We start from the raw sequence: 25,465 nt of genomic DNA on the forward strand, positions 1-25,465 counted from the left end.
AAGGCACTCATTCACAAGTCAAAAGTTGACTGTTCAGTTACAAAAAAATGGTATAATGTGCCTTTATTTTCATATTGTATGTTCAAACAAATAAAACAGAAAAATTATGCATTTGTCATTTTATTTTTGTTCAACAAATTATAAAAGAATTAAAAATGTCTCACTTTAACTTAACAAAAGTAAGTAGAGTTATAAGGCAGAGTATTTGATATTACAAATGATTTTAAGTTAAATCAACTCATTTTTCATTGCACACAACTTAAAATTTTCAGGCCTATTTTCCCAAATTTTGTAAGTATATAAATCTGCTGACTACAACAGTTTTTAAGTTAAATCAACTTGGCATTTAGTGTATTGAACTTAAAATGACAATTGTAGCCTTTTTTAGGGCAACCTATTGCCTCAATTCTTTTAAGTGAACTCTACTTATCCGGGTTTACAGTGTACTGCATAACTATGAAGTAAGTGAATCTAATAAACTGACAATTAAATGTATATGCACAGCCTTAATATAATGCAAATGAAAGTGTACACTGTGGACTTTGTGTACAATATACTATAAATGTGTGTATGTATACTTTCATGCAGTGGAAACCGCTTATAGTGATCGCGTTTGTCCTGGGCCAAATTGATCACTATAAGCGGTTAATTACTATACCTGTGATCACTATATCTTGTTTTCACTGTTTTATTCACTTTTGGTGATTAAGTATCTGTCTTTCAATTCTCAATCATTGCAGTTTTCCTATGAAGTGCAGCTTCGTCAGCTAGTGTGAAGAAGGTCTATTGAGCAGTGTTGCCAACTTGGCGACTTTCTCGCTAAATCTGGCGACTTTCCAAATCCTCTTGGCGACTTTTTTTGTCAAAAGCGACTAGCGACAAATCGAGCAACTTTTTTTGGTGTTTTGGAGACTCTGACCTGAAAGCATGTATCGTTCTGTAGTTACTGTCCTCAATGAGCAGCGGGTGCTGCCGTGAACCCCTCCGCCGTCCCAAAGCACTCACAGGCGGTCAGCCTCACAGTAGCCTCGCGCAGCAGTCCCAGCTGCAGTCAGAGCAGAGAGGAGAGCCACACTCCGCGTCCTCCAGACTGCAAATGAATCGCGCATGCGCAAAGCCGCCGCTGATCCTGCCCTGGCTTACAGAGCGGGATGTAAATGTCAATGTTTCTTCACTGTCACAATAAAATAAATCACTGCATTTGACTCACACAGCCTCAGTCACTTACTCTGCTCGTCCACTGTGTGTGTGCCTCTCTGTGACATAAGCTAATCATCTAGCTAGCTAGCTCATCATGTCTCAGTCTAAACTGTACGCTCAAAAATACAGAAAGGAGTGGGAATCATGTACTCAAAGAGCTAATTGATGTATACATCAGTCCCAAACCGTACCTTGGTTACCTTTTTGAGTCAAAGGCAGCTGAGCTCCACCTTGCGCCTGAGAAGAACTATGTCCGAAAGCGGTGTGTAACCTTCACCATCTCCCTCACTAACGAGTTGAGGGTGAGACTGCCGGACAACATCGAAGCATTGCAGTACATGCCAGTTTTCAATGTAGAGGAAACTCTAAAGCACAATAAGAGCCTGGGAGAAATAGAAAAAATAGCCTAGCTCCTTGGCTACTATCCTGCAGAGATAGACAAGATTGTCCAGCAATGGTGTGCCATCCATCTTAGAAAGTGGAATGAAACAAAAAACACAGTGGGCTTCTGGAGTGAGATTTGGAAGTTTAGGGATGCAGCTGATATCAACCCGTTTCAGGAACTTGCCATGGCTGCTGTGTCTGTGTTGTCCTTGCCACACTCGAATGCTGAAGTCGAGAGATTATTCAGCCAGATGAGTGTGGTAAAAAGCAAACTTAGAAATCGGATGTCCTTGCAGACCCTTAACTCCATCCTGTATGTCCGATATGGTCTGAGGCTGTCTGGTGAGGCTTGCTTGAGCCCAAGTTGCCTGATAATGTTTTTCAGCTTTTTGGCACATCAGCTGCTTACTCATTTAAGTCAGCTCCCTCAGTTGCTGAACCTGCCATAGAAAGCTCTGACCAAAATGAAGATGACCTACTCTTTCTGTGAGCCAGCACAGCATGTGTGTGGAGGGGGGGTCTGAAAAAAAACAAACAATGAACCTGAATTAGGGCCAGACTAGTTACCATCATTTTCTCACATTGCCATTGACAGTTTTTTCTATTGTCTCTTTTTGGTCCATTCAGATTGTTAATGTTCTATACAAAAAAATTTAAAAATGTTATAGTTATGGCAAAAAAAGTTCATGTTTTACTGTGACTTCTTGTAGGCTCCTAGGGGGAGCATAATGCTAGAAACTAAACCAAACTAAAGAAAACCCCCAAAAACCTAAGTAACTCTGCCAGTGTCTCTTTTGGGTCACTTAGAGTCACGTAGAGCTAGCAATTCCACCCCACATAACAGTCTTTTGATTAAATTTGATATTCTAACATTTAACAATACAGGACAAAATTGATTTTTGTAATGTGGGTCTAGACAAAGCATTAAAGTCATGAAGTTATTTTGAGAAGTGATGGCCTATTTCAGTGGCAAAAAAAACAAGAATCAACAGAAGAAAGCTCATTTGTAGTTCTAAACATATTTAGGGTGTCTTTTACTCACTTTTTGTCTCTCCCACGACGTTATTCCTCTCTCCTACAGCGTCCACTACAATATGCAAATTGGGCGATGGCGTCATTTAGCGACTTCTAGCGACTTTTAGGACAGCCAATAGCTACTTTCCTTACTGAGGAGTTGGCAACACTGCTATTGAGGCACCATTGACTACGGCTCAGAAGAAGGGCTTACTGGCCCTGTGTCTGCAGTGACTGTGTGTGTACCTTCAACACACTGGGTGCATTAAGATCACATCTTACCAGGTCACATTGCGGGACTGTAAGAAGGCAGGAGACACTGACCTTTTTTGTGAGTCATGGGACTTGTGAGAAATTTGTACGCAACGCACTTTTTTCACTCATCGTGCACGCCATTTAAAAAATCAACAGACTGTACATTGCCCCTTTGTCAGCTGTGAGTTTAAAACTAACCATCTTAAAACCTTCAGTTCACACAGAAGTAGAAATCACAAGATTACAAAAGAGATAAGAAGTTGTTTAACTGCCCTTTTACACCTTTAGCCCCTCCCACTGGCTTAATTACTAATTCAAACAATATTATGGGCAAAACCAGTGCTTGGAAACAAAACTAACAGGTTACAATGACGTCTTTACATGTCACAAAATATATCCTCTTTAAACAAATCAAATGACTTTTGTGAAACAAAAGGTATCAACTATAAACAGTACAACTCTAACTAATTATCATTAAAAAAAACACAACAGGAAACTATTTAAACTGACAGGAAGTTATGCCCCTGTTTAATCCCTCGAACTTTACACTGACGGCGAGATGAACGAGCAGCGTCCCTAAACCGCTGGTAAGTCAGCGTGTGTGCGCATGCGTGTGTAACCAAAATGCGGAGCTGACGATTGTGCACCCTCGGTCGCCCCACAGCTAAACAGAGTAAATGTTTTGCTCTAACCTACGCTTGATTCAGCTGGCTTTGCTTGGAAAGAGTGTTCATGTTAAACTGTTTGGGTATGATGATTTTGTCTATCCACTGATCAGTTACTGGGTTTCCCCCAGATATTAACATGACTTCTTTGAAGGTGTTATCCCAGTTGAGTTGTGTTTGTGTTTGAAAGAAGTGGTTAGAAAAGGGCTCATTACTTTTGATGAATTGACTGAATAGCAGCATACATTTGTTCACATATACATTTTCTGATAAAGTCAACAAACCGTAGCAATATACAAAGGCCAGGTTTGCAAAGGGAAGAATAAGTGGCAATGGACACGAAAATTGGACACTTTTACGTTTACTACCTTTTATGATTGGGAGCAGTATACCAATACAGGAGCCGTAATGGGAAATATTGATGGACGTAAAGAGCTTCACTTTATAGGGCATTATGTACATCTCATTCGCTGCTTTGGACCTATAGTGGACTTATGGACTATTAGATTCAAGTCTAAGCAAAGCTTCTTCAAAAAAGTGGTGCGCAATATTGTTAATTTTAAGAATGTCCTCCTTACACTCTCTTCTAAGCATCAACAAATGATGGTGTACTACCTGATGGCAAAAATCTCTTCATGCCAAAAAAGCACATTGGTAATGTTGATTCAGACATCCTCATTATAGGAAAAACTGAGGACAGTTATTGAAAAGAAGTATCCACATCAAGAGGCTGTGTCCCTTGCCAAGGATGTTTATTTGTATGGGACCCAATATGCAAGGGTCATGACAGTTTCTGTGGGTAAATGCAGTGGACTACCAGAACTCTGTAAGATACTGAACATTGTGGTCAACCTTCATGGAGTGTCTTTTCTCACAGCAAAGCTCTCTTTGTGGTTCATGGGACATTATAGGTCTTATCAAGGTATTGAAAGTGACTACACAGATATATAAATCCTTCATCGAAGGTTACATGCTGCACAACATCAGGAGAATACGTCCCCTTCTCACTCAGAAGGCGGCGCAGGTTCTGGTCCAGGCTCTGGTCACCTCACACCTAAACTACTGCAACTCCCTCCTGGCTGGTCTGCCTGCTAGTGCCATCCGACCTCTGCAGCTCATCCAAAATGCAGCAACTCGACTGGTCTTTAACCTACGTAAGTTCACTCACTACGCCGCTCCTCCGCTCCCTTCACTGGTTACCAGTGGCTGTGAACGGATTGGGTCCATTCTACATCCAGGACATGGTCAAACCCTACACCCCAGCTCGTCCACTCTGCTCTGCATCTGCCAATTGGCTTGCTGCTCCCTCACTGCGAGGGACACCTAGCCACTCAACAAAATCACGACTGTATGCTCCCAAATGGTGGAACGAGCTCCCTATTGACATCAGGACAGCATATAGTCTACACTAGGGTTAAGCGGAATACTCGGATGAAACGAGTATCCGGTACGGATAATGTACTTTTCCAAGCACGAGTACCATCCAAGAAAAATGTGTCAATATCTTTACTCGTGATGAATGAAAATCCTTATTGGATAGCTGTGTCATGTGTCATGTTGTGATGTAATTTTGAGACTATATCGCCCACCCCTAATAACAGCACACTTTAATCTGATTGTACCTAAACAGATGCTTAAAAGAGACCTGAAATCCTTGGTATCACACAAATTGGTGGAGGAGGGATTGCTCTTCTCGTCTGGTTTGCCATGCTCTCTAGTTTCCCCTGACAACGAACTCCACAGATCCACTGAAATCTGCTGTGAGAAAGGGAGATTGAGAAGGAGAGGATGCTTCAAGTCCAGAAAAGGTCGTAAGAACACACACTTCTCCCATCTTTGATAGCCCTTCACTCACACCAGCATCTAAAGAAAGTGCAGCTGTAAAGGTACGCTTGTCTTGCTTAAAGGAGGCGGAGGATACAATTAAAGCTTGTGAAGCAGAGTATGAGCTTCGTAAATTGGAGTTAAAGGCTGAAACTGAGAAAGCTCTCAGACTTAGAGAGCCGGGGCTACGTATGTGAATAGAGAAAGAGGCAGTTAGACCGTCAGCTGGACAGCAGACAGTTTATTTTGTTTCCAACCCATCAGCTTCAGCGTCTGTGAAGACTTGTCGTATGAAGACTCGGAGTATAAAGACAAAGGAGTCTTTCGGGGGAGGCTGAGTATAACGCTGCTGTTTCCTGTTATTTGAATATGTGTTTACTTTCCGTGCCTGTGCGCATATCTACTCGTAGATACTATAGGCCTCGCACTCGTTTACACCATTACCGTAACCTTTCCTCTCTTATCTATCCAACCCGTTCCACACATACCCAACACCTGGGGTATGTGTCACAGGGGGCCTCTGGAACTGCCAGTCAGCTACCCGCAAGAAAGACTTCATCTCTGGCTTTGCTACCCAGCAATCACTTGACTTCCTTGCTCTCACTGAGACTTGGATCACACTGGACAACACATCCACCCCAGCTGCTCTCTCCTCTGCCTTCTCTTTCACCCACACACCCAGACCCACTGGTAGGGGTGGTGGTACAGGTTTACTCATCTCCCCCAAATGGAGTTTTTCTCTCTACCCGCTTCCACATTTTACCCCACTGTCTTTTGAATTTCATGCTGTGATAGTTTTCTCATCCAGTACAATTAACCATTGTTGTTCTCTACCGTCCACCAGCTTCTTGGGGAGATTTCTTGGAGGAATTAGACGTCCTCCTATCAAACTTCCCAGAAAATGGCCCACCACTTATCCTTCTGGGTGACTTTAACTTCCAGACAGAGAAGTCATTTGACCTATTACTTTTACTGTCTTCCTTTGCTCTCTCACTCAGTCCTACAACCTCCTACTCACAAAGCTGGTAATCAATCAATCAATCAAATTTTATTTGTATAGCCCATATTCCCAAATCACAGTTTGTCTCATAGGGCTTTAACAGGGTGTGACATCCTCTGCCCTTAACCCTCAACAAGAGTAAGGAAAAACTACTAAAAACCCTTTTAACAGGGTAAAAAGAAGGTAGAAACCTCAGAGAGAGCCACATGTGAGGGATCCCTCTCCCAGGACGGACAGAATTGCAATAGATGTCAAGTGTAAAGGAGAACATCATCAAGATAAAGGTTTTAGCAGCATTGATAAGGGTAAACATTTTGAAGCATAACTGAAGGTCAATGAATTGACGGATTATTGTCAGTAATGGTCGAGTATCTGAGGAGAAATACTATATATCAGGCAGTCCTGCTGCAATCATAGTCTATGGTCAGCTGCCACCACGATCATGATCCACCATCAAGATCGGATGCCACTATAGTCCACAGTCATTGTCCACTGCCGCCATTAGGATCCATCATCAGCTGCCACCTCGATTGTGGTCCACCACCATTATCAGATGCCAACACGATAAAGGATCCGCCATTATTATCACGGTCAGCCAGCACGATACAGAATCCGCCATACTGGATCCACCATTACGATCTCTGATACGCGATCCACAGATCATAATCCACGATGTGGCCACAGCTGGGGCCCTGGATCTGCGGACGATAAGGCAAAGGGACTCCGGGGAAGAAGTCAAGTCAGTAACATGTATTGATGAGATATGAATTTCTTTGATATAATAACGATTGAGAAGAGGAAGGAGAAGCTGGAAAGAGAAGCTCAGAGTGTCATGTGTCCCCCGACCTTCTAGACCTATAGCAGCATAACTAAGAGCAGGTCTAAGACAAGCCTGTACCAGCTCTAACTATAAGCTTTATCAAAAAGGAAGGTTTTAAGCCTACTCTTAAACGTACAGCTGGTGTCTGCCTCCCGAACTAAAAGTGGGAGATGATTCCACAGGAGAGGGGCTTGATAGCTGAAAGCTCTGGCTCCTACTCTACTTTTAGAGACTTTAGGGACGACAAGTAAGCCTGAATTCTGGGAGCACAGTGCTCTAGTGGGTTGGTAAGGTACTATCAGCTCTTTAAGGTATAATGGTGCCATATTATTAAGGGCCTTGAAGGTGAGGAGGAGAATTTTAAATTCTATTCTAGATTTAACCGGAAGCCAGTGTAGCGAAGCTAATACTGGAGAAATGTGGTCTCTTTTCTTTGTTCTTGTCAGTACACGTGCTGCGGCGTTTTGAACAAGCTGCAGAGTCTTTAACGACTTACTGCTGGAGCCTGATAATAAGGAATTACAATAATCCAGTCTGGATGTAACAAATGCGTGGACTAGTTTTTCTGCATCCTTTTGAGTAAGGACATGTCAGATTTTTTAGATATTACGCAAGTGGAAGAAGGCGGTCCTAGAAATTTGTTTTAAGTGTGAATTAAAGGACAAATCAGGATCGAAGATCACTCCCAAGTTCCTGACTGTTTCATTGGAAGCAAGGGCAATGTCGTCTAGCGCAGCTATATCATTAGATAATGTAACTCTAAGTTGTTTAGGACCAAGTATTAGAAGCTCTGTTTTATCTGAGTTTAACAAGAGAAAATTGCGGCTCATCCTGGTTTTTATGCCCTTGAGACATGCTTGGAGTTTAGTTAATTGATTACATTGTTCAGGTTTTATTGACAAGTATAACTGGGTGTCATCCGCATAGCAGTGGAAATTTACCGAGTGTGTCCTGATAATGTTTCCTAGTGGAAGCATATATAATGAGAATAAAATTGGGCCGAGCACAGAGCCCTGTGGAACACCGTGGTTAACTTTGGTGCGCACAGATGACTCATCATTAATTTGCACGAATTGGAATCGATCTGAAAAATATGATTTAAACCAGTTCAGGGTGGTTCCTTTAATGCTAATTAACTGTTCTAGTCTCTGTAATAAAATTTGATGGTCAATTGTGTCGAATGCTGCACTAAGATCTAACAGAACGAGGACAGACACAAATCCCTGATCTGAAGCTATTAGAAGGTCATTGGTGACTTTTGCCAAGGCTGTCTCCGTGCTGTGATTGGCTCTAAACCCCAACTGAAAGTCTTCATAGACATTATTTTCCTGTAGAAACTCGCACAGCTGATTGGCTATAACTTTTTCAAGGATTTTATACAGGAAGGGGAGGTTGGATATTGGTCTGTTGTTGGCTAAAACCTCTGGGTCTAGGGTGGGTTTTTTGAGAAGTGGTTTGATTACAGCTATTTTAAAGGACTGTGGTACATATCCTGATGATAATGACAGATTGATTGTGTTTAGTAACGTACTATTAATTAGGGGCAGAATTTCTTTAAGTAATTTTGTAGGAATGGGATCTAAAATACAAGTTGTTGGTTTAGAACATGAGATTATTTTGGTCAGCTGATCAAGGGTGATCAGAGAGAAGCTGTCTAAATAATTGGTAGGATTCTCAGCCGTTTCTGAGATTTCTGTTCTTGGTAGGGTATTAGTGCCAATTGAGGGCAGGAGATGGTTGATTTGATTTCTAATAGTTAGAATTTTATCATTAAAGAAGGTCATAAAGATATTGCTATTCAGGGATCTAGGAATACTGGGTTCAGTGGAGGTGTGACTCTCTGTCAGCCTGGCTACAGTGCTGAAGAGAAACCTGGGGTTGTTTTTATTTTCTTCTATTAGTTTCAAGTAGTAGGCAGCTCTTGCTTTGTGGAGGGCCTTCTTATATGCTTTAACACTATTCTTCCAGTCTAGGAGATATTCAACACGGTTGCTGGAGCGCCACTTCCTTTCTAGTTTTCTTGATACTTGTTTTAACTCATGTGTCTTGGAATTATACCACGGAGCTAATTTACTATGTTTCTTTTTTAGAGGCACTATTGAGTCTAATGTTAATCGTAATGAGTTTACAGAGCTATCGACGAGATGGTCAATCTCAGTGGAGCTAGGGTTTTTAAAGAATTTGTTGGGTGTATCGGCGGATAATACGGGTTTAAATGTAATCGGAATTATTTCCTTAAATTTAGCTACAGCACTATCAGGTAGACATCTAGAAAGAGTTTTTTATTAGTGGCATATATTCTGATAATGAAAAATTGAAGGTTATTAAATTATGGTCTGATAGAATTGGATTGCGCGGAAGTACTGTTTGATTTTCAATTTTGACACCGTATGATAATACAAGGTCAAGTGTGTGGTTACAACAATGAGTAGGTTGGTGTACACACTGACTGAAACCAATTGAGTCTAGTACTGAAATAAATGCTACGCTAAGGCTGTCATTATTATTGTCAACATGAATATTAAAGTCACCAACAATAATAATTTTATCGGTCTTTAGGACTAGGTTTGATAAAAACTCAGGGAATTGCGTTAAAAATTCAGAATACGCCCCAGGAGCATGGTAAACTACAGCAAATATGATTGGTTGTTGGTATTTCTTGGATTGGTGTGGAAGACTAAGAACAAGACATTCAAATGAGTTGTAGCTTAGTTTAGGTTTAGGATTAATTAATAGACTGGAGTTAAAAATAGCAGCAACTCCACCTCCTCGGCCGAATTCTCTGGGAACGTGTGAATTTACATGACTGGGGGGGTCATGTAAATTATAGTCAAGGTAACCACCCTGACTATATTTTCACCAGAAACTGCTCAACTTCTAACCTCACTGTAACCCCCCCATAACATTTTTACCAGCCCACAGACACATAGAGTATATCCTTACCCATGCTTTCCAGGAGGGTTATCATACGCATTCTATTTCCTCACGGCGAGGAAATCTTTGCTTCCTTTGGAACTGAGAGGGACCTGACCGCCCTCCTCTTCAGTTCTGCACGAGAGGGTCCTGCGTGAGAGGGGCCTGCCTCCATCACAGCCTCCTGAAAAGACAAGTGCAATAAATTCAAAACACACATACAAAAAAAGAAAGAGAGACAGACAGACAAACAGGAAAAAGACAAGTACAAGTGCACAGACAAAGAGTCTCACCTCAGGTTCCTCTCCCCCACGTTCACCCTCACTGCTGCTGCTGCTCAGGACCAGGAGCCTCACCTCTGGCGACTTAGGTGTCAAGTCAACTGGTCTGTCGAGACCCATTTTCCGCGACAGACTCCTCAAGCATTTGCAGTCGGGTTCGGAGCACCTTAATGTCATGCAGCAGCTCGTCCCTCACCTCAGCAGTATATTACATCTACTTAGAGTGACTTAGAACGCCAGCATTTCTTTGGCAGAAAAAATTATATATATTTCAACCTAAGACTATTTTTGGATGTGACCGTGTGGCTACAGTATATTGTTTATTTGTCTGATCAAAGATTTATCCTTTCACATTTAGTTTTAGTCAAGGTTTAGTCTAGTTTTAGTTCAAATAGCACATAGAAAGAAAGCAGCTTCTCTTACAAACACTTTATCCAGTCAAGGAACATTTGCGTGAAACTGTGGGAAAAAGAAAAAAGCACAGGAGTTCAGTCTGCTCCGATCAAAGTTTGTACACAGAGCAAACAAGGGCATTTCAATTGGACCCTGGCACAAGTTTTGTTATAGGCGACAGAGTGCGTTCGGTTAAACTCTGAAATCAGTGAATGGTCACTTCCTTGGTGAATGCCCACTTTTCAATTTGGCACCCAGGGATGCCGCAATCAGTGAGAGGACTGGGGGTGGGCTCCGTTGCAACTGTGATTTCCTCTTCCCCGACCTCCGCAAGAAGGTCGACAGCTCTGCTGACCTCTGTCTGGCAATGTCTGATATTAACCCGGCCCGAAGCCAGGTTTAGCAGGATTCTGCGTTCGGCCACATTGTTGACAGCATGCGCACTCACAAGGTGCTTTCAAAGCTGTTGATAAGTGCTCTGGCAGGTGGACGGCCTCCGGGCCGTCCACCCACCTGAGCCCCCGTGCTTCGTCCCTGACCGGCCTCCGGGCCGTCCACCTGAGCCCTCTTACTCTGTCCCTGACCGGCCACGGTGCCGTCCTCCCGAGCCTCTGTACTCTGTCCCTGATCGGCCACGGTGCCGTCCTCCCGAGCCTCTGTACTCTGCCCCTGAGTGGCCACAGTGCCGTCTGCCTGAGCCTCTGTACTCTGTCCCTGATCGGCCACGGTGCCGTCCTCCCGAGCCTCTGTACTCTGTCCCTGATCGGCCACGGTGCCGTCCTCCCGAGCCTCTGTACTCTGCCCCTGATCGGCCACGGTGCCGTCCTCCCGAGCCTCTGTACTCTGCCACGGTGCCGTCCGCCCGAGCCTTTGTTCTCTGCCCCTGAGCGGCCACGGTGCCGTCCTCCCGAGCCTCTTTACTCTGCCCCTGAGCGGCCACGGTGCCATCCGCCCGAGCCTTTGTTCTCTGCCCCTGAGTGGCCACGGTGCCGTCTGCCCGAGCCTCTGTACTCTGTCCCTGATCGGCCACGGTGCCGTCCTCCCGAGCCTCTGTACTCTGTCCCTGATCGGCCACGGTGCCGTCCGCCCGAGCCTTTGTTCTCTGCCCCTGAGTGGCCACGGTGCCGTCTGCCCGAGCCTTTGTTCTCTGCCCCTGACCGGCCTCCGTGCCGCCCGCCCGAGCCCTGTGCTCCGTCTCGGATTCCCTCCTCCGGATCCCCCTCCTCCCTCCCGTCTCAGTTCGCGTTGTGGACCGTCTAGAATCCGGCCCTTGAGGGGGGGGGGGGGGGTTCTGTCATGGTTTTGTATTTTTCAGTGTTTTTCCGCGTCTTTATTAAGAGTGTTTTCTGTTTAATTATTACCTCGTGTTTCTTGTATATCCTTGTGTTTATGTTTGTATATGTGTTGTTTCAGTGTTGCATGTTTTCTGTTTTATTTTGTAGTCTCTGTTCCTAGTGTGTTTTCCTTCTTCACTTCCTGTCTGTGATTGTCTGCACCAGTCCTTATGTGTTCCACCTGTGTCCAATTGCCCCTGCCTTCCCTGTGTGTGTATATAAGTCTCTGTGCTTCCCCTTTTCCTTGTCGGTTCGTTGTCTAAATGCCTGTCGTTATGTCCTGTCGTAATCTCCTGTGTTTTTTGTATCCCGTGTCTCCTGAGCTCCCGTCCTCTGCATCTCTTTGTGTAAGCCTCCAGTGTTTTCCCCTGTGTGCTTTTAGTTGTTTTTTCTGTTAAAGACTTTCTCCTATTAAAAGGACACCTTTTGTTTAAAACTCTGCATCCTGGGTCCAACTGCTTCCCCCATCCTGACACCCCAGCCCATTCACTCCGCTCTGCATCTGCCAATCGGCTTGTTGCTCCCTCACTGCGAGCCACTCAACAAAATCAAGACTGTTTGCTGTCCTGGCTCCTAAATGGTGGAATGAGCTCCCCAGTGACATCAGGACAGCAGAAAGTCTACACATCTTCCGCCGCAAACTAAAAACACACCTTTTCGGACTATACCTTGAATAAAAGATTAAACTAACAATTTAGTAGCACTTAATGGAACTTACTTATAGCACTTTGTAGTTTGGGTTTCTTGAAGAAATAATACTTTCTTGATTCTTGTTGTTCTGGGTTTGTACCCTCATGGTTGAATGCACTTATTGTAAGTCGCTTTGGATAAAAGCGTTGGCTAAATGAAATGTAATGTAACCCAGTTCCGAACTGAAAGATGAGATTGTTGAAGTCGTCAATCTTAACTTCAGATTATCCTCACAATACTTTTATTAAAGGACCATTAAGTCACTTCACAGTGAATGATCAGAACGACTGCGATGAACACATCTCTTATCAAATTAGATTTAATGTGACTCACCCATGTTGCAATAACATTTTATGAAATGTCTTTTAACTTAGTCACTGCAGTGGAGGAAAAAAATCAAGTTAAGATCAAAGTGTGTTGCAGTAATTGTTTTCTCAGAAGAAAACGGAGAAAAGGAGACAGATGTCAACTTTACATCAAACTAAATCTATCTTCAGCTCTGTGCTTGCACTCGTTCCTCTCGTTTCTTTGGCTCTGTGCTTGCACTCGTTCCTCTCCTGATGATGATCAGCTGTGTTTTTGCAAATTTCCCCATTGTGGGACTGATAAAGCATTATCTCATCTGATATTTTTTTACTTCTAGAAATTGACTGATTCATTTAAGTCTATTTTGTCGATCTCTTTCTCACATATATACCTAAACACTTTCCACTTTGCACTGCTAAACACCCACTTCCCCAATACTTCCCTTTGTTACTTATGTAAAATTATCACTGCCCACTGTTGTTTCTTCTAATACATCCCACTAGCATACATGTATCCCCTCTACATTCCTTGACACTGAGGTGTTTGCTGTGTTTACATCTAACCTAGTCCCTCTACCATCATTACCTTTTCCTTCTAGCAGTTCTTCAATAATCTCCCATTAGCATCTGTTCTTATCCCTCCCCACAATGTGCTTTTAAAGCCCCCACATACCAACACCCTGCTACCATCCAGCCCTTCAATTAGTGTTAGCTTATCCAACTCAAGATTTCTACAAGGGTTTACCATCCTCACACATTACATCTGTACACCATTAGCAGAATAGTGCCTCTCTAATTCCACACATACTCCCTTCTCTCCAAGCAATACCCAAGGTCAGGCTATAGATAAAGGGCCAACCAACAGCAGATTGTAGTGTCTACGCTCAATGACTTTCATATCTAATTCAGATACCCCAGACAGAGAGGCATCAACTCCAACTCTTTTGCAAATACTCAAATAACATCTTGTTTAATGCTTAAATATTTGATATATTTGAATTTTAATCCATTGGCCAATAAACTCCTAGCATTCCATTGTAGCAAGATAACCATTACTAATACTATTTAACCAATGCTATCCTCTGACTTGCTTGGACACTGAGGTCATTCCTTACCTCCTCCCATGTCACTCCACTGATATCAAGATGATGGGCAGCTGCCTTTACAATTATTTTAATTCTCTGTTTTAGATTTAACCTCTATTGTAGCATTTTCCACCCCTGCTGTGAAAGTGACTCGCTTCTGCAAGTCAACATTCACTCTCCCGACAGTGTCTTCTTCTGATTCCATTGTGACTTGCTTCCCTGGTCTGTTCCTCTCCTTGTTTACTCCTCATAGACTCACTCTTTTCACAGCTTCTGCATATGTCACTGCTCTGAACTCTCACCTGCTGTACATTTCTTTCCATTTTCATTAGGACACACCCCAAATAAGCCACAGTATGGTTTCCACCAAAGCTAAAAAAAATTGTTGTTCGTTGTTGCATTTCTCATACTCATGAATTTCCCCGCATCTAGCACATCTTCTTCTCCCCTTGCATGCCTTTGCTGTATGGCCAGATCTTTGACAGTTATAGCACCTCATTGACTTGGGAATGTACTCTCTGACACTATAGCTTAAGAAGAGACACTTTCTGTGGGAGCACTTCCTCTTCAAACTCAAGCAGTACAGACTCACTGTCTTTCCTCACTCCTTGTCGAGCTACCTGCAACTGCTTAACACCTTTTAGCTTAGATTTAATTTCCTCCATTGTAACTCCGACTGGCAACCCCCAAGTCACTCCTGTACTCTACTTGCTTCTTCTTTCATTGCGGCTTACACTTATTCCCTCTGCTCTTAATTCCAACAAACAATTGACCAATTACCATATCTTAAAACCTTAGCCATGCGGATATCCCCAACATTCATTAAATCCCTTCCTGTTTTGGCAACACGCCTTTAAACTTGGCAGTGTGGCATCATCTCAGACCCTCTTTAATGTCACATTCCTTTGATCTTGGCAGTGAGAATTCATCTCAGATCTTCTGTAATCTCATAATATGAGAGGCATATTATGCCTCTGATCTTGGCAGTATTATATAATCTCAATCCTCATTCTCGCATAGAATCAAGACTCAATACAGTCGCAAAACAAGAGCAGCCGATTTTTCTTTTTTCTGGTCATCTGGTCATGGCCTTCCTGACCCTGGGTTTCTTTGTAGGCACCACAGTCACTCTCTCTGTGAGGAGTCTATCTGACCATTTCCTCCCATCTGGAAAAAGGAATTTTGAAGATATTGATCCTGATTCAGAAGGCAGCAATAGCCCAAGGGCCACTGCCAAGCTTGCAGCTATATCAGAAGCCACAAAAGCAAAGTTAGACAAACGAAGGGCACTGGATACCAGGCTGCGGCACCTTTATTTGGAGCTGGAGATGCTGCGTTCAAAAATGAATGACATGATGGGGACAGTGCAGGATCTGGATTAGACACTACAATACTGTGTGAGGCCGTTCATGCTGCAACTTTCTTCAACAATGCAAATAATGTGGACAGCATTGGTACTTCTGTTTTTTTGTCATTCTTGGGGAATACAAACCCTGTAAGTCATACTCATCTTAGCATTGCTTTTGCAAAACTGGTAAGTATTGTAACTGTTTTGAACAGTACCACTAATCCTCGCAGCTCGTGAAGTGGAATGATCCAGATGGGAGGTCACTATTGGTCTTTGAAAAACAAAGCTGAATCATAAAAACCTGTCTAACCTATGGTCCGCTCGCAGGCTCAACTCACGCCAGGCTCGGGGGGCCCTGTTCCTGGGTCGGTTCAACTTCAAAGCTCACCTACCGGCCAGGCTCCAGGAACATCAAGCCCGACGCCCTTTTACGTCAGTTTGCCCCTCCTGCAGAGGATTCGTCAGAGGAAACCATCCTGCCATCTTTCTGTGTGGTGGGAGCAGCCAGGTGGGAGATTGAGTGGTCCAGGAGGCCCAAAATGATTACCCAGCTGTTCGTTCCTATGTCTGACAGATCTCCAGTGCTCCAGTGGGGACACATTTCCAAGGTTGCATGCCATCCAGGTTTCCATTTTGACGATAGTAGACCATTTTTCTAAGGCTGTATACTTCATTCCCCTGCCTAAACTACCTTCTGCCCTCAAGACTGCTACTGTGCTTATCCAGCATGTTTTTAGACTGCATGTCCTCCCACAGGATATTGTTTCAGAAAGGGGTCCGCAGTTCTCCCAAGTATGGAAGGCCTTATGCCAGGCTTTGGGGGCGTTTTACTGGATGAAACCAGGCTACTGCACCTTTGTTCAGTGCTGGAGACTGTTGCAGGTATGGCCTGACCCTTTAAGGGAAGTTTGGAGTGTGTGACGTAGTGCACCTGGGTATATTGGGAAAGGCACTAAAATGTGGGTATAACGAGAAGTGAACGACCACCTAGAGGTGATGAGAGTGTTGCTCCTGCTGATAGTCAAGAAATAAAGTGGCCGCGTTCCAAGTAAAGAAACGTCTCCTCCTTCTTCACGAAGTGGTCCGGACGGTTACCGGCCAGACAGCGAGCCAAAATAACCAGTGAGCTCCCAACTACGGTTCGGAGCCGAGATACTGGCCGGAGAAGGTAACACTGGGGGCTCGTCCGGGATGACTTCAAGGAAAGTTTGGAGCGGAGTAACGGAGGAGATGGCGGCGCTCGGAGGTAATGCTAATGCCGTGAGCCCATACACCTGCATGAATCCGTTTCTGGTGGACATTCAAGAGACTGCCCGGGTTAACGCGGACATCGTTAACCAGGCGAACGGTGGATACGCCGGGCATGGCTACAGCACTAACCCCTTCGTGACTAGCATGGAGCTAACGTTAGCTGCACATGGAGCGGCAGACCACGGCAGCTGCATGCCATCACTGGCGCCCTCAAACACTTTTGTGACAACCCTGGAGTTGTCCTGCTGTGGTTGTGCTTGTGTCTGTGTTTCAGGCTCCTGTAGGCGGAGTCAGACCCTAGGGATCAGCAGGGATGTTGCACACCTGGGCTGACCAATATTTAAGAGGCCTGCAGACTGGGATCTCGCTCTCTCTCCTTCACCAGGTCTACCTCCACATGGACATCCCAGCTTGGCATTTTCGTGACTCTGGCTTCTATTCACCCACCCACAGAACTGGTTACCATGTCTACCTTTAATTTTGCTTTCTTTGTAAAATAAATAGTGCCAGTGCTGAACTTTGTGACCTTCCTTGTTTCTTGTTGCACAACATGAGCCAGTGTGTAATAAGTGGGGGCTCGTCCAGATCCAGATCCAGGTTTGTTTCTCACTCTCTTCGGTGCTGAGAAAGTTATAGTCCTCTAGTAGGTTAATGTTCCCCTGGAATAGTGTTAGTTGTGCCTGTGGGTGTCCAAGGTGTGTGATAACTTTACAGGGTGAATGTAGTACTTTTAGCTTACGTCTGTGGTACTAATTGCATTCATTATCAAGCACTAATTAGGAGTTTGGCTATCAGGGATTTACCTTTGGAGTTACCTTTCCTGGTAGGAATAAGCAACAGTATCTCTCTCGGGGGGGCCTGTTGGTTTGTTATTTTTGTGCATAAACATGATTTGACTTTGTGTCTTGGGTACATGTCCATGTCCGTCTGGTGAGTAACAGCATAGCTGGGGCTTTACCTGGTCATTGGTTTTGTGTTTAAAACACCTGTCATGAAATGCATGAAGACTAGGGTCTAGAGAAGGTAGTCAGCATTGGTTAGGCAGATAGTCAGGGAGAGGTATTCCAAAGGTGATATATATATAAAAAAATATACATAAATTTATATATTTATAAAATAAAATAAATAAAGTTACACCAGGTTTTAAATTATGGTCAATAAGCCTGGCTTGAGCTGGAGGGCAGTGACTTAGTAACTTGGGATTGGATTGTTTTTTTGTCTTCATCAGTTGGTTATTTGGGTTTGTTTTTTCCATGGCTACCATGGAGGATTTTGTGCGGTGTCCAAGTGGGGAGGTGCTAGGAAAATGTACCAGGGAGCAGTTGCTAAAAATTGCAGAGCATTATGAAATATAACTTCCTAAGACGGTTCGTAAGGAAGTAATGCACTCCACTTTAAGGGCCCAGTTAGGACATGTTGGTGTTTTGCCAGTGTTTCCCCCTTCTGTTTGTTCCAGAGATGAGGTTGTTGCTGATGAGGAAATAGCTGCCAGATCAAGGTTAAAGGGAAATACAAGTTTTTTTCCTTTCTGACTTTGGTGACCTAACATTTGAACAGAAGAAATAACTTATGTTGCTACATCACCAACAGGAGAGTGCCCATGAAGAGCGGGTTGTGCCAGGGAGCAAGAATGGGAGTTTGAAAGATTAAAGGTAACTACTCTGCTGCGTGAGGCTGAACTAGAGCTGATGAAAGAGGGTAAGTTGTCTCCAGTTTCTCCAGCAGTGTCCACAGATACCTTTGATGTAGTTTATAATTTAAGGTTACTACCAATATTTTGTGAGAAGAATGTGGATACGTTCTTTGGTCTTTTTGAGCGGTTAAGTCAAGCACGCCAGTGGTCGGATGTAGAGAAGACGTTGCTCTTACAATGTGTGCTCACAGGTAAGGCTCAAGAGGCATTCTCTGCACTAAGTGTAGCAGATAGTCAGAACTATTTCAAGGGTAAGGCTGCAGTACTTAGGGCCTATGAACTTGTGCCGGAGGCGTATCGCCAGCAGTTCAGGAAACTGAGACGGTCAGAAGGGCAAACATATGTAGAGCTTGTGCGAGGACTGACCACCCAATTTAAATCGCTGGCTTTTAGCTTCTGAGGTAAATGAAATGGAAGATCTTAAGGAACTGGTTCTGTTAGAGCAGTTCAAAGATATTCTTCCTGACCGAGTTACTACTTACCTAAATGAGCATCAAGTTAGAAAGGTAAGAGAGGCTGCAGTGTTGGCTGATGAATACTCCTTAACCCATAAGATATATGACTGGGGGCTACAGGGGGCCGATGGGTATTTCCTACAAGAGGGGTTGCTGGTAAGAAAGTGGGTGCCTCAAGGTGAAGGGTTTTCTGGTGAGGCAATATTTCAAATTGTAATACCTAGCCCTTTAAGAGCAGGTGTATTGCAAACTGCCCATGATGATGTTGCAGGTCACCTGGGAGTGCAAAAGACGTACAAACGAGTGCTTCGGTATTTTTATTGGCCCATGTTAAAAAGGGATATTTCAGTGTACATCAAAACGTGTCACACTTGCCAGTTAACAGGTAAACCGAACCAGACTATCAAGCTTGTTCCGCTGTCACCTATTCCTGCAGTGTCCTCCCCATTTGAGCGTTTGCTGATAGACTGTGTAGGTCCTTTGCCAAAGTCTAAGGCTGGGAGTTTGTACCTGCTGACGGTGATGTGTCAATCCACCCGATACCCTGCTGCCTATCCTTTGCGAAACATTACAGCAAAATCGGTGGTGAAGGCGTTGAGTCAGTTTGTGTCAGTTTCCGGCATTCCTAAGGTAATACAAACAGACCGGGGTACAAATTTCACATCACAGCTGTTTGGGGAAGTGTTGAAACAACTTCATGTGAAACATGCAACCTCTAGTGCGTATCATCCGCAAAGCCAGGGGGATCTTGAGAGGTTCCATCAAACTCTAAAGTCCTTGTTACGGTCTTACTGTACTGAGTTAAATCATGATTGGGAAGAAGGGTTACCTTGGCTGCTGTTGGCTGCCAGGGAAGTTGTTCAGTCCAGTACAGGTTTTAGTCCAAATGATTTGGTTTTTGGACACAATGTCAGAGGCCCGCTAGCAGTCCTACAGGAGGACTGGGAGTTACCTGACCCCCCAGTCAACCTGTTGGATTACGTGAACGGTTTCAAGCGATGTCTTTCTGCGGCGGTAAGACTGGCCAGGGGAAAGTTGGAGGTGACACAAAAAAAATGAAACAACTATATGATAGGCGAACAGAGACGCGTATCTTTAGTCCAGGTGATCAGGTACTAGCTCTGTTGCCTTTGGTTACCTCTCCTTTTCAGGCCAAGTTTGTGGGGCCCTATACTGTTGTGCGGCAAGTGTCAGACCAGAATTATGTCATCTCCACCCCACATAGGAAAAGGTCCACCCAGCTTTGCCATATTAATCTTTTGAAACCTTATTTTTCTCGTACGTCCACAGGAGCAGTGGTCAAACCGGCGGCAGTTCCTTTTGGGGTAGTAGACTTTTCCCCAATCCAGGTGGACGGGAAGGCTGATGAACTTGATGTCACGGCTGCATGACACAAGGCCGTTTGAAAAATTCTGAGGTTCTGAGTAAGCTTGAGTCCTTAAATGGCCACCTGTCAGCAGATAGAATAGTCTACAGAGAGGGAGCTTTCCAGGTTTCTTGGTATGGTGGGTTATCGGGGGTTCTGTCAAAACTTTTCAGCGGTTGTTGCTCCTTTGACTGACCTGATGAGCCCAAAGGTTAAATTCCAGTGGTCAGATCGGTGTCAGAAAGCCTTTAATGATGTGACAGCTTTGCTAACTTGTGCTCCTGTGCTTGCAGCTCCACAGTTGGAGAAGCCTGTCCAGCTGAAGGTGGATGCCAGCAATTTGGGTGCGGGTGCTGTGTTGTTGCAGCAAGATGCTTCAGGGATTGAGAGGCCAGTCAGCTTTTTCTCTCGCAAGTTTAACTCTTACCAGTTGAATTACTCCACTATAGAGAAAGAAGCACTGGCATTGATTTGGGCATTGCGGCACTTTGAGGTGTACATCGGTCAGGGATGTAGGCCTTTAGTTGTTTACACTGACCACAATCCTTTAACTTTTCTGTATTCGCTACAGAACCCAAACCAACGCTTAATGAGATGGTGTTTGTTTTTACAACCATACCATCTGGAGATTCATCATATTAAGGGTTCTGAAAATGTGATGGCTGATGCCTTGTCAAGAGCGTTACCTTAAAGACATAAGTTGGTTGTCCCATCCTTGTTTCCTTCTCCCAAGTCTTTAAAAATTGCTGCCTAGGTACCAAGTTGCGGATTGTGAGTCGGTGAAAGGTGGATTAGGTACTTTAACATCCCGGTAAGAAATTTAAATTTATTGCGTTGTTATAATGTAGTGTAAATTTGTTGCATTTGATACTTCACTAGAGGGATGGTCCTTTGTACTCCACCTATAAGGATCCTGTTCCTATGGGGGGGGATGTGACAACCCTGGAGTTGTCCTGCTGTGGTTGTGCTTGTGTCTGTGTTTCAGGCTCCTGTAGGCGGAGTCAGACCCTAGTGATCAGCAGGGATGTGGCACACCTGGGTTGACCAATATTTAAGAGGCCTGCAGACTGGGATCTCACTCTCTCTCCTTCACCAGGTCTACCTCCACATGGACATCCCAGCTTGGCATTTTCGTGACTCTGGCTTCTATTCACCCACCCACAGAACTGGTTACCATGTCTACCTTTAATTTAGCTTTTTTTGTAAAATAAATAGTGCCACTGCTGAACTTTGTGACCTTCCTTGTTTCTTCTTGCACAACATGAGCCAATGTGTAACACTTTCATCACACCGACAAATAAGTAAGTGCCCACAAACAGTGAGTTTATAAGCGTTTTTCAGCGTAATTGTGACTGTTTAAAGAACATTGCATCCACACCAATGAAAGCTGTGCATAGCGGGGTAGATAACCCGACTTCGCCAGCTAACCCTTTCATCTCAATGGACTATAGTCACTCTGTCAGCAAACCCATCCAATTCAGCCTATGCATCGTGCCTTCAGCCAGCCGTGTCACCTTTCACCCCATGCATGCCCCAACATGTAACACAGCATTATGGAGTACAAGTTCAACCCAGCTCAGCCGCACACTGTGGAGCAGCACCGCGACGGAGCGTGGAGTTTGACCGGTGTGAATATGGCCAGCCTGACAGGAGGGCTCGGTCTGAACCACGCAGTTGACCAGCACGTGCGGCGCGTGAATGTGAATATATGGACACTAGTGATGATGATGACCGTTATGGAGAGAGAAAGAATTCCCACATTACGCCCAAGTCAGTTTGATGGGACGGGCTCATGGAAAGACTTCCTTTACCAGTTTGAAAGTTGTGCTAAAGCAAACCACTGGTCAGAAAAGACTATGGCTGTGCAGCTTAGATTCAACCTGAGCGGCGCCACAGGTGCCATCGTCCACAAGAACCCCAGATCTGCTCGGTGGAGTTATCAGAGGATTGTGAATGAGATTGAGGCAGCCTACGGGCCGTGCTCCGAATACGCTGCAGCCATCGGTATCGAACTGAGACAGAGGATCAGAGGATCAGGCGAGCCCCTGCATATTCTAAGAGACGATATCTACGAGAAAGTTTCTATTGTGTATGCTGACCGTAGAGAGTCGGAGCAGAACAGCATCAGCGTGGAGATCTTCATTAATGCCCTGGCTGACGCCGAGTTAGTTCAAAAGCTGCTGGAGGTGAAGCCTCCCACCCTGGCGAGAGCCTACGAGATAGCCCACAGGTGTGAAACCACCAGACAGGCAGCCAGAGCCGTCACACAGCTTATGCAGCCAGGTCTTCGGAATGCTGCAGAACGGAGACCCAGGGCCGCTATGGTGCATGAGAGCCAGTGGGGGTCACTGATGAGCGAGCTGCGGAGCCCGCTTACTCACCAGTAAGAACGCAAAGATCTCACCAGCAGTGGCAGTCCAACAAAGCTAAGCCTGTAAAAACAAACTTTGGAGAAGTCATTTGCCACAACTGTTCTGGGGTGGGGCATATACAGAGGAACTGCCCTTCTCCCCGTAAACCCAAACGATCTGCACTCAGAGCCAGCACAGCTCCGGTTCCTGACTCAGGTACAGTCGTTACCTGCACCAAAGGCTCAGAAGACGACATGAGTATCCCAATACGGATATATGGACTTGAACTATGTGCTCTGCTAGACTCTGGCGCTCGGAGGAATGTACTGCCCCTTCGTCATTTCAATGCCATCCCTCATGAATCAGGACCTCAAATCCAGCCATCCACTGTACAAGTTCTGCAGGGCATCGGTCCTGAGGGTCTGACAGTCCAGGGGGAAGTCAACCTGCCAGTGCGAGCCAGCGGCAGAGTTACAAACGTGAACTTTATTATGGCAGAAACAGCTAATAACATGGAAGTTATCCTGGGGCACCCTTTCCTGCTGCACTTGGATTATGGTCACAGAGAAATCACCCTCTTCGGTGAGAAGATACCTCGCTTTAAGCCCAGCCCACAGCCTGAGGTGCACATTGTCAGAGTAGCCCGCACCACAATGTTGGAGTCTGGGTGTGAGTATATAGTGCCGGGCACCGCCCGACTCATCATACAGCAGCTGGAGAAATGATGTTGACCCCAACCAAAGGTTTCATTGAGAGGCACCGTGTCCTGGTGGCCCGCCTCGTTGTTCAGACCCAGCAACCCACTCACATCCCCATCAGTCTATAATCCTGGCCCTGCGCCTATCACCCTGAAGAGAGGGGCAGTTGCCGGGGTTCTCCAGCCAGCAGAGGTGTTGGGGGAGCTGGATCCTGTGGTGGCAATTTCTGTTTAATAATACACACATAACATTGTCTCTCGGAAAGTTCAATTCTAACACCTGCAGGTGGGCTCACCCCACACAGCCACCTAGTGTAACGTGTATAGAATGAGCACAGAGCAGCAGGTTCCTCAGATTCTTATACATCATAAGCCCCTCCCTGCGAGGAAGAAGAAGTCCCTCATCTTCTTCACTGTTTGTCCAGGGTGGGCAGACATCCTGTCCCCCTCTCTGTGCGAAACACCTGGTGTGACTTCTGGTGTGACACAATCTGTCTCCGAGATCCCCTATCTTCATTTACAACATCAAAAGACCCCAGTCCTGTATACAATGCAGAGATCCCCTCACCCATCTATATCAGACACACTAAGTAACCCCTGCTGTGACCATTTGCCCAGTCTCACATGTGGGGGGCCATAAACTTCCTTCTGCAACTTTCGTAGTTAAGTCACAGAAAACATTTGTTCATACTTCTTGTAAATACATATCTGTTCTTCTATTAAACACTACACAAATGCAAAATCTGCCAATGCAATCCCCAAACGACTAAGGCCCGAGCGGGACCTGAGCCCAATGACCCCCCATCTACTTACGTACCCAGCCACCTACAGGACCTGTATGCTGAGAGTGGTGCCCACCTCTCTGAGGAAGACCGAGTCAGGCTAGCTGGTGTATTACAGTCGTATGGAGATATCTTCTCGACTGGACCTACAGACCTTGGCCGTACTAGCCTAGTGCAGCATGATATACTGACCACCCAAGGGCCACCTGTAAAACAGTCACCACGCAGGATGGCCAGAGACAAACAGATTGCAGCAGATCAACAAGTGCAACAGAGCCTAGAGACTGGAGTAGCATGACCCAGCAACAGCAGCTGGGCTGCCCCAATTGTAATGGTGAAGAAGAAGGACCAAAGCACACGACTGTGTGGATTATAGACTCTTCAATGAAAGGACTATTAAGGACGGTTATCCCTTGCCACGTTGGACACTCTTTCCACTGCCAAGTACTTCAGTACACTGGACTTAACATCAGGCTACTGGCAGGTAGAGTTGACACCAAGAGCCCGTAAAGCTGCAGCTTTCTGCACCCGCAAAGGATTATTCGAATGGAATGTGATGCCTTTTGGGTTGTGCAACGTGCCTGCCACGTTCCAAAGGTTAATGGATTGAGTGCTGGCTGGGCTGCAGTGGGAAACGTGCCTGGTGTATCACGATGACATCATCGTCCTGGGGAGGGATGGCACAGAAATGCTAAAGCGACAAGTTTTCACCAGGCTACGTGAAGCTAATCTCAAGCTGAAACCATCAAAGTGCTGCCTGTTCCAGGAAAAGGTGGCCTATCTGGGGCACATCGTCTCTGCCCATGGTGTTGCCACCGACCCTGAGAAGGTGAAAAAGGTGACAGGTTGGCCTACACCTTGTAACATCTCAGAGGTAAGTCAGTTTGTCGGCCTAGCTTCCTACTACAGAAGATTTGTAGAAAACTTTGCTACAATAGCTAAGCCGCTCCACGAACTCACCAAAAAGTATGCACGCTTTAACTGGACAGAGGAATGCCAGGGAGCATTCAATGAACTGAAAGAACATCTGACAACAGCTCCTGTCCTAGGCTACCCCCTCGACAGCGGTGAGATGCTTCTCAACACAGATGCAAGTGACTGGGGGATCGGAGCGGTCCTCTCCCAAGTTCAAGGGGGCGAGGAGAGGGTGTTAGCCTATGGGAGCCGGAGGCTGTCAGCCACAGAACAAAACTATTGCACCACTAGACGAGAACTCCTGGCAGCCATAGAGTTCACCTCTCACTTCAGACAGTATCTGTTAGGAAGAACATTCACGTTCACACTCCATCACAGCAGCCTGCGCTGGTTAACCAGGTTTAAGGAACCAGAGGGGCAACTCGCTCGCTGGCTTGAGAAGCT

At 45.1% G+C, this 25,465-nt stretch overlaps 1 long non-coding RNA gene across 1 annotated transcript; it reads right to left on the bottom strand.

The window, feature by feature from the left end:
- Nucleotides 1–933: 933 nt before the first annotated feature.
- LOC117774418 lies at nt 934–14,359 on the bottom strand. Its single transcript, XR_004616076.1, has 3 exons — nt 14,348–14,359; nt 5,928–5,935; nt 934–1,195 (listed from the first exon to the last, which is right to left on the bottom strand). It is a non-coding gene; the product is annotated as an uncharacterized LOC117774418 (long non-coding RNA).
- Between the last annotated feature and the right edge of the window lie 11,106 nt (nt 14,360–25,465).

This window comes from Hippoglossus hippoglossus, chromosome 14, assembly GCF_009819705.1.
Source record: "Hippoglossus hippoglossus isolate fHipHip1 chromosome 14, fHipHip1.pri, whole genome shotgun sequence".
Classification (NCBI taxonomy): Eukaryota; Metazoa; Chordata; class Actinopteri; order Pleuronectiformes; family Pleuronectidae; genus Hippoglossus; species Hippoglossus hippoglossus.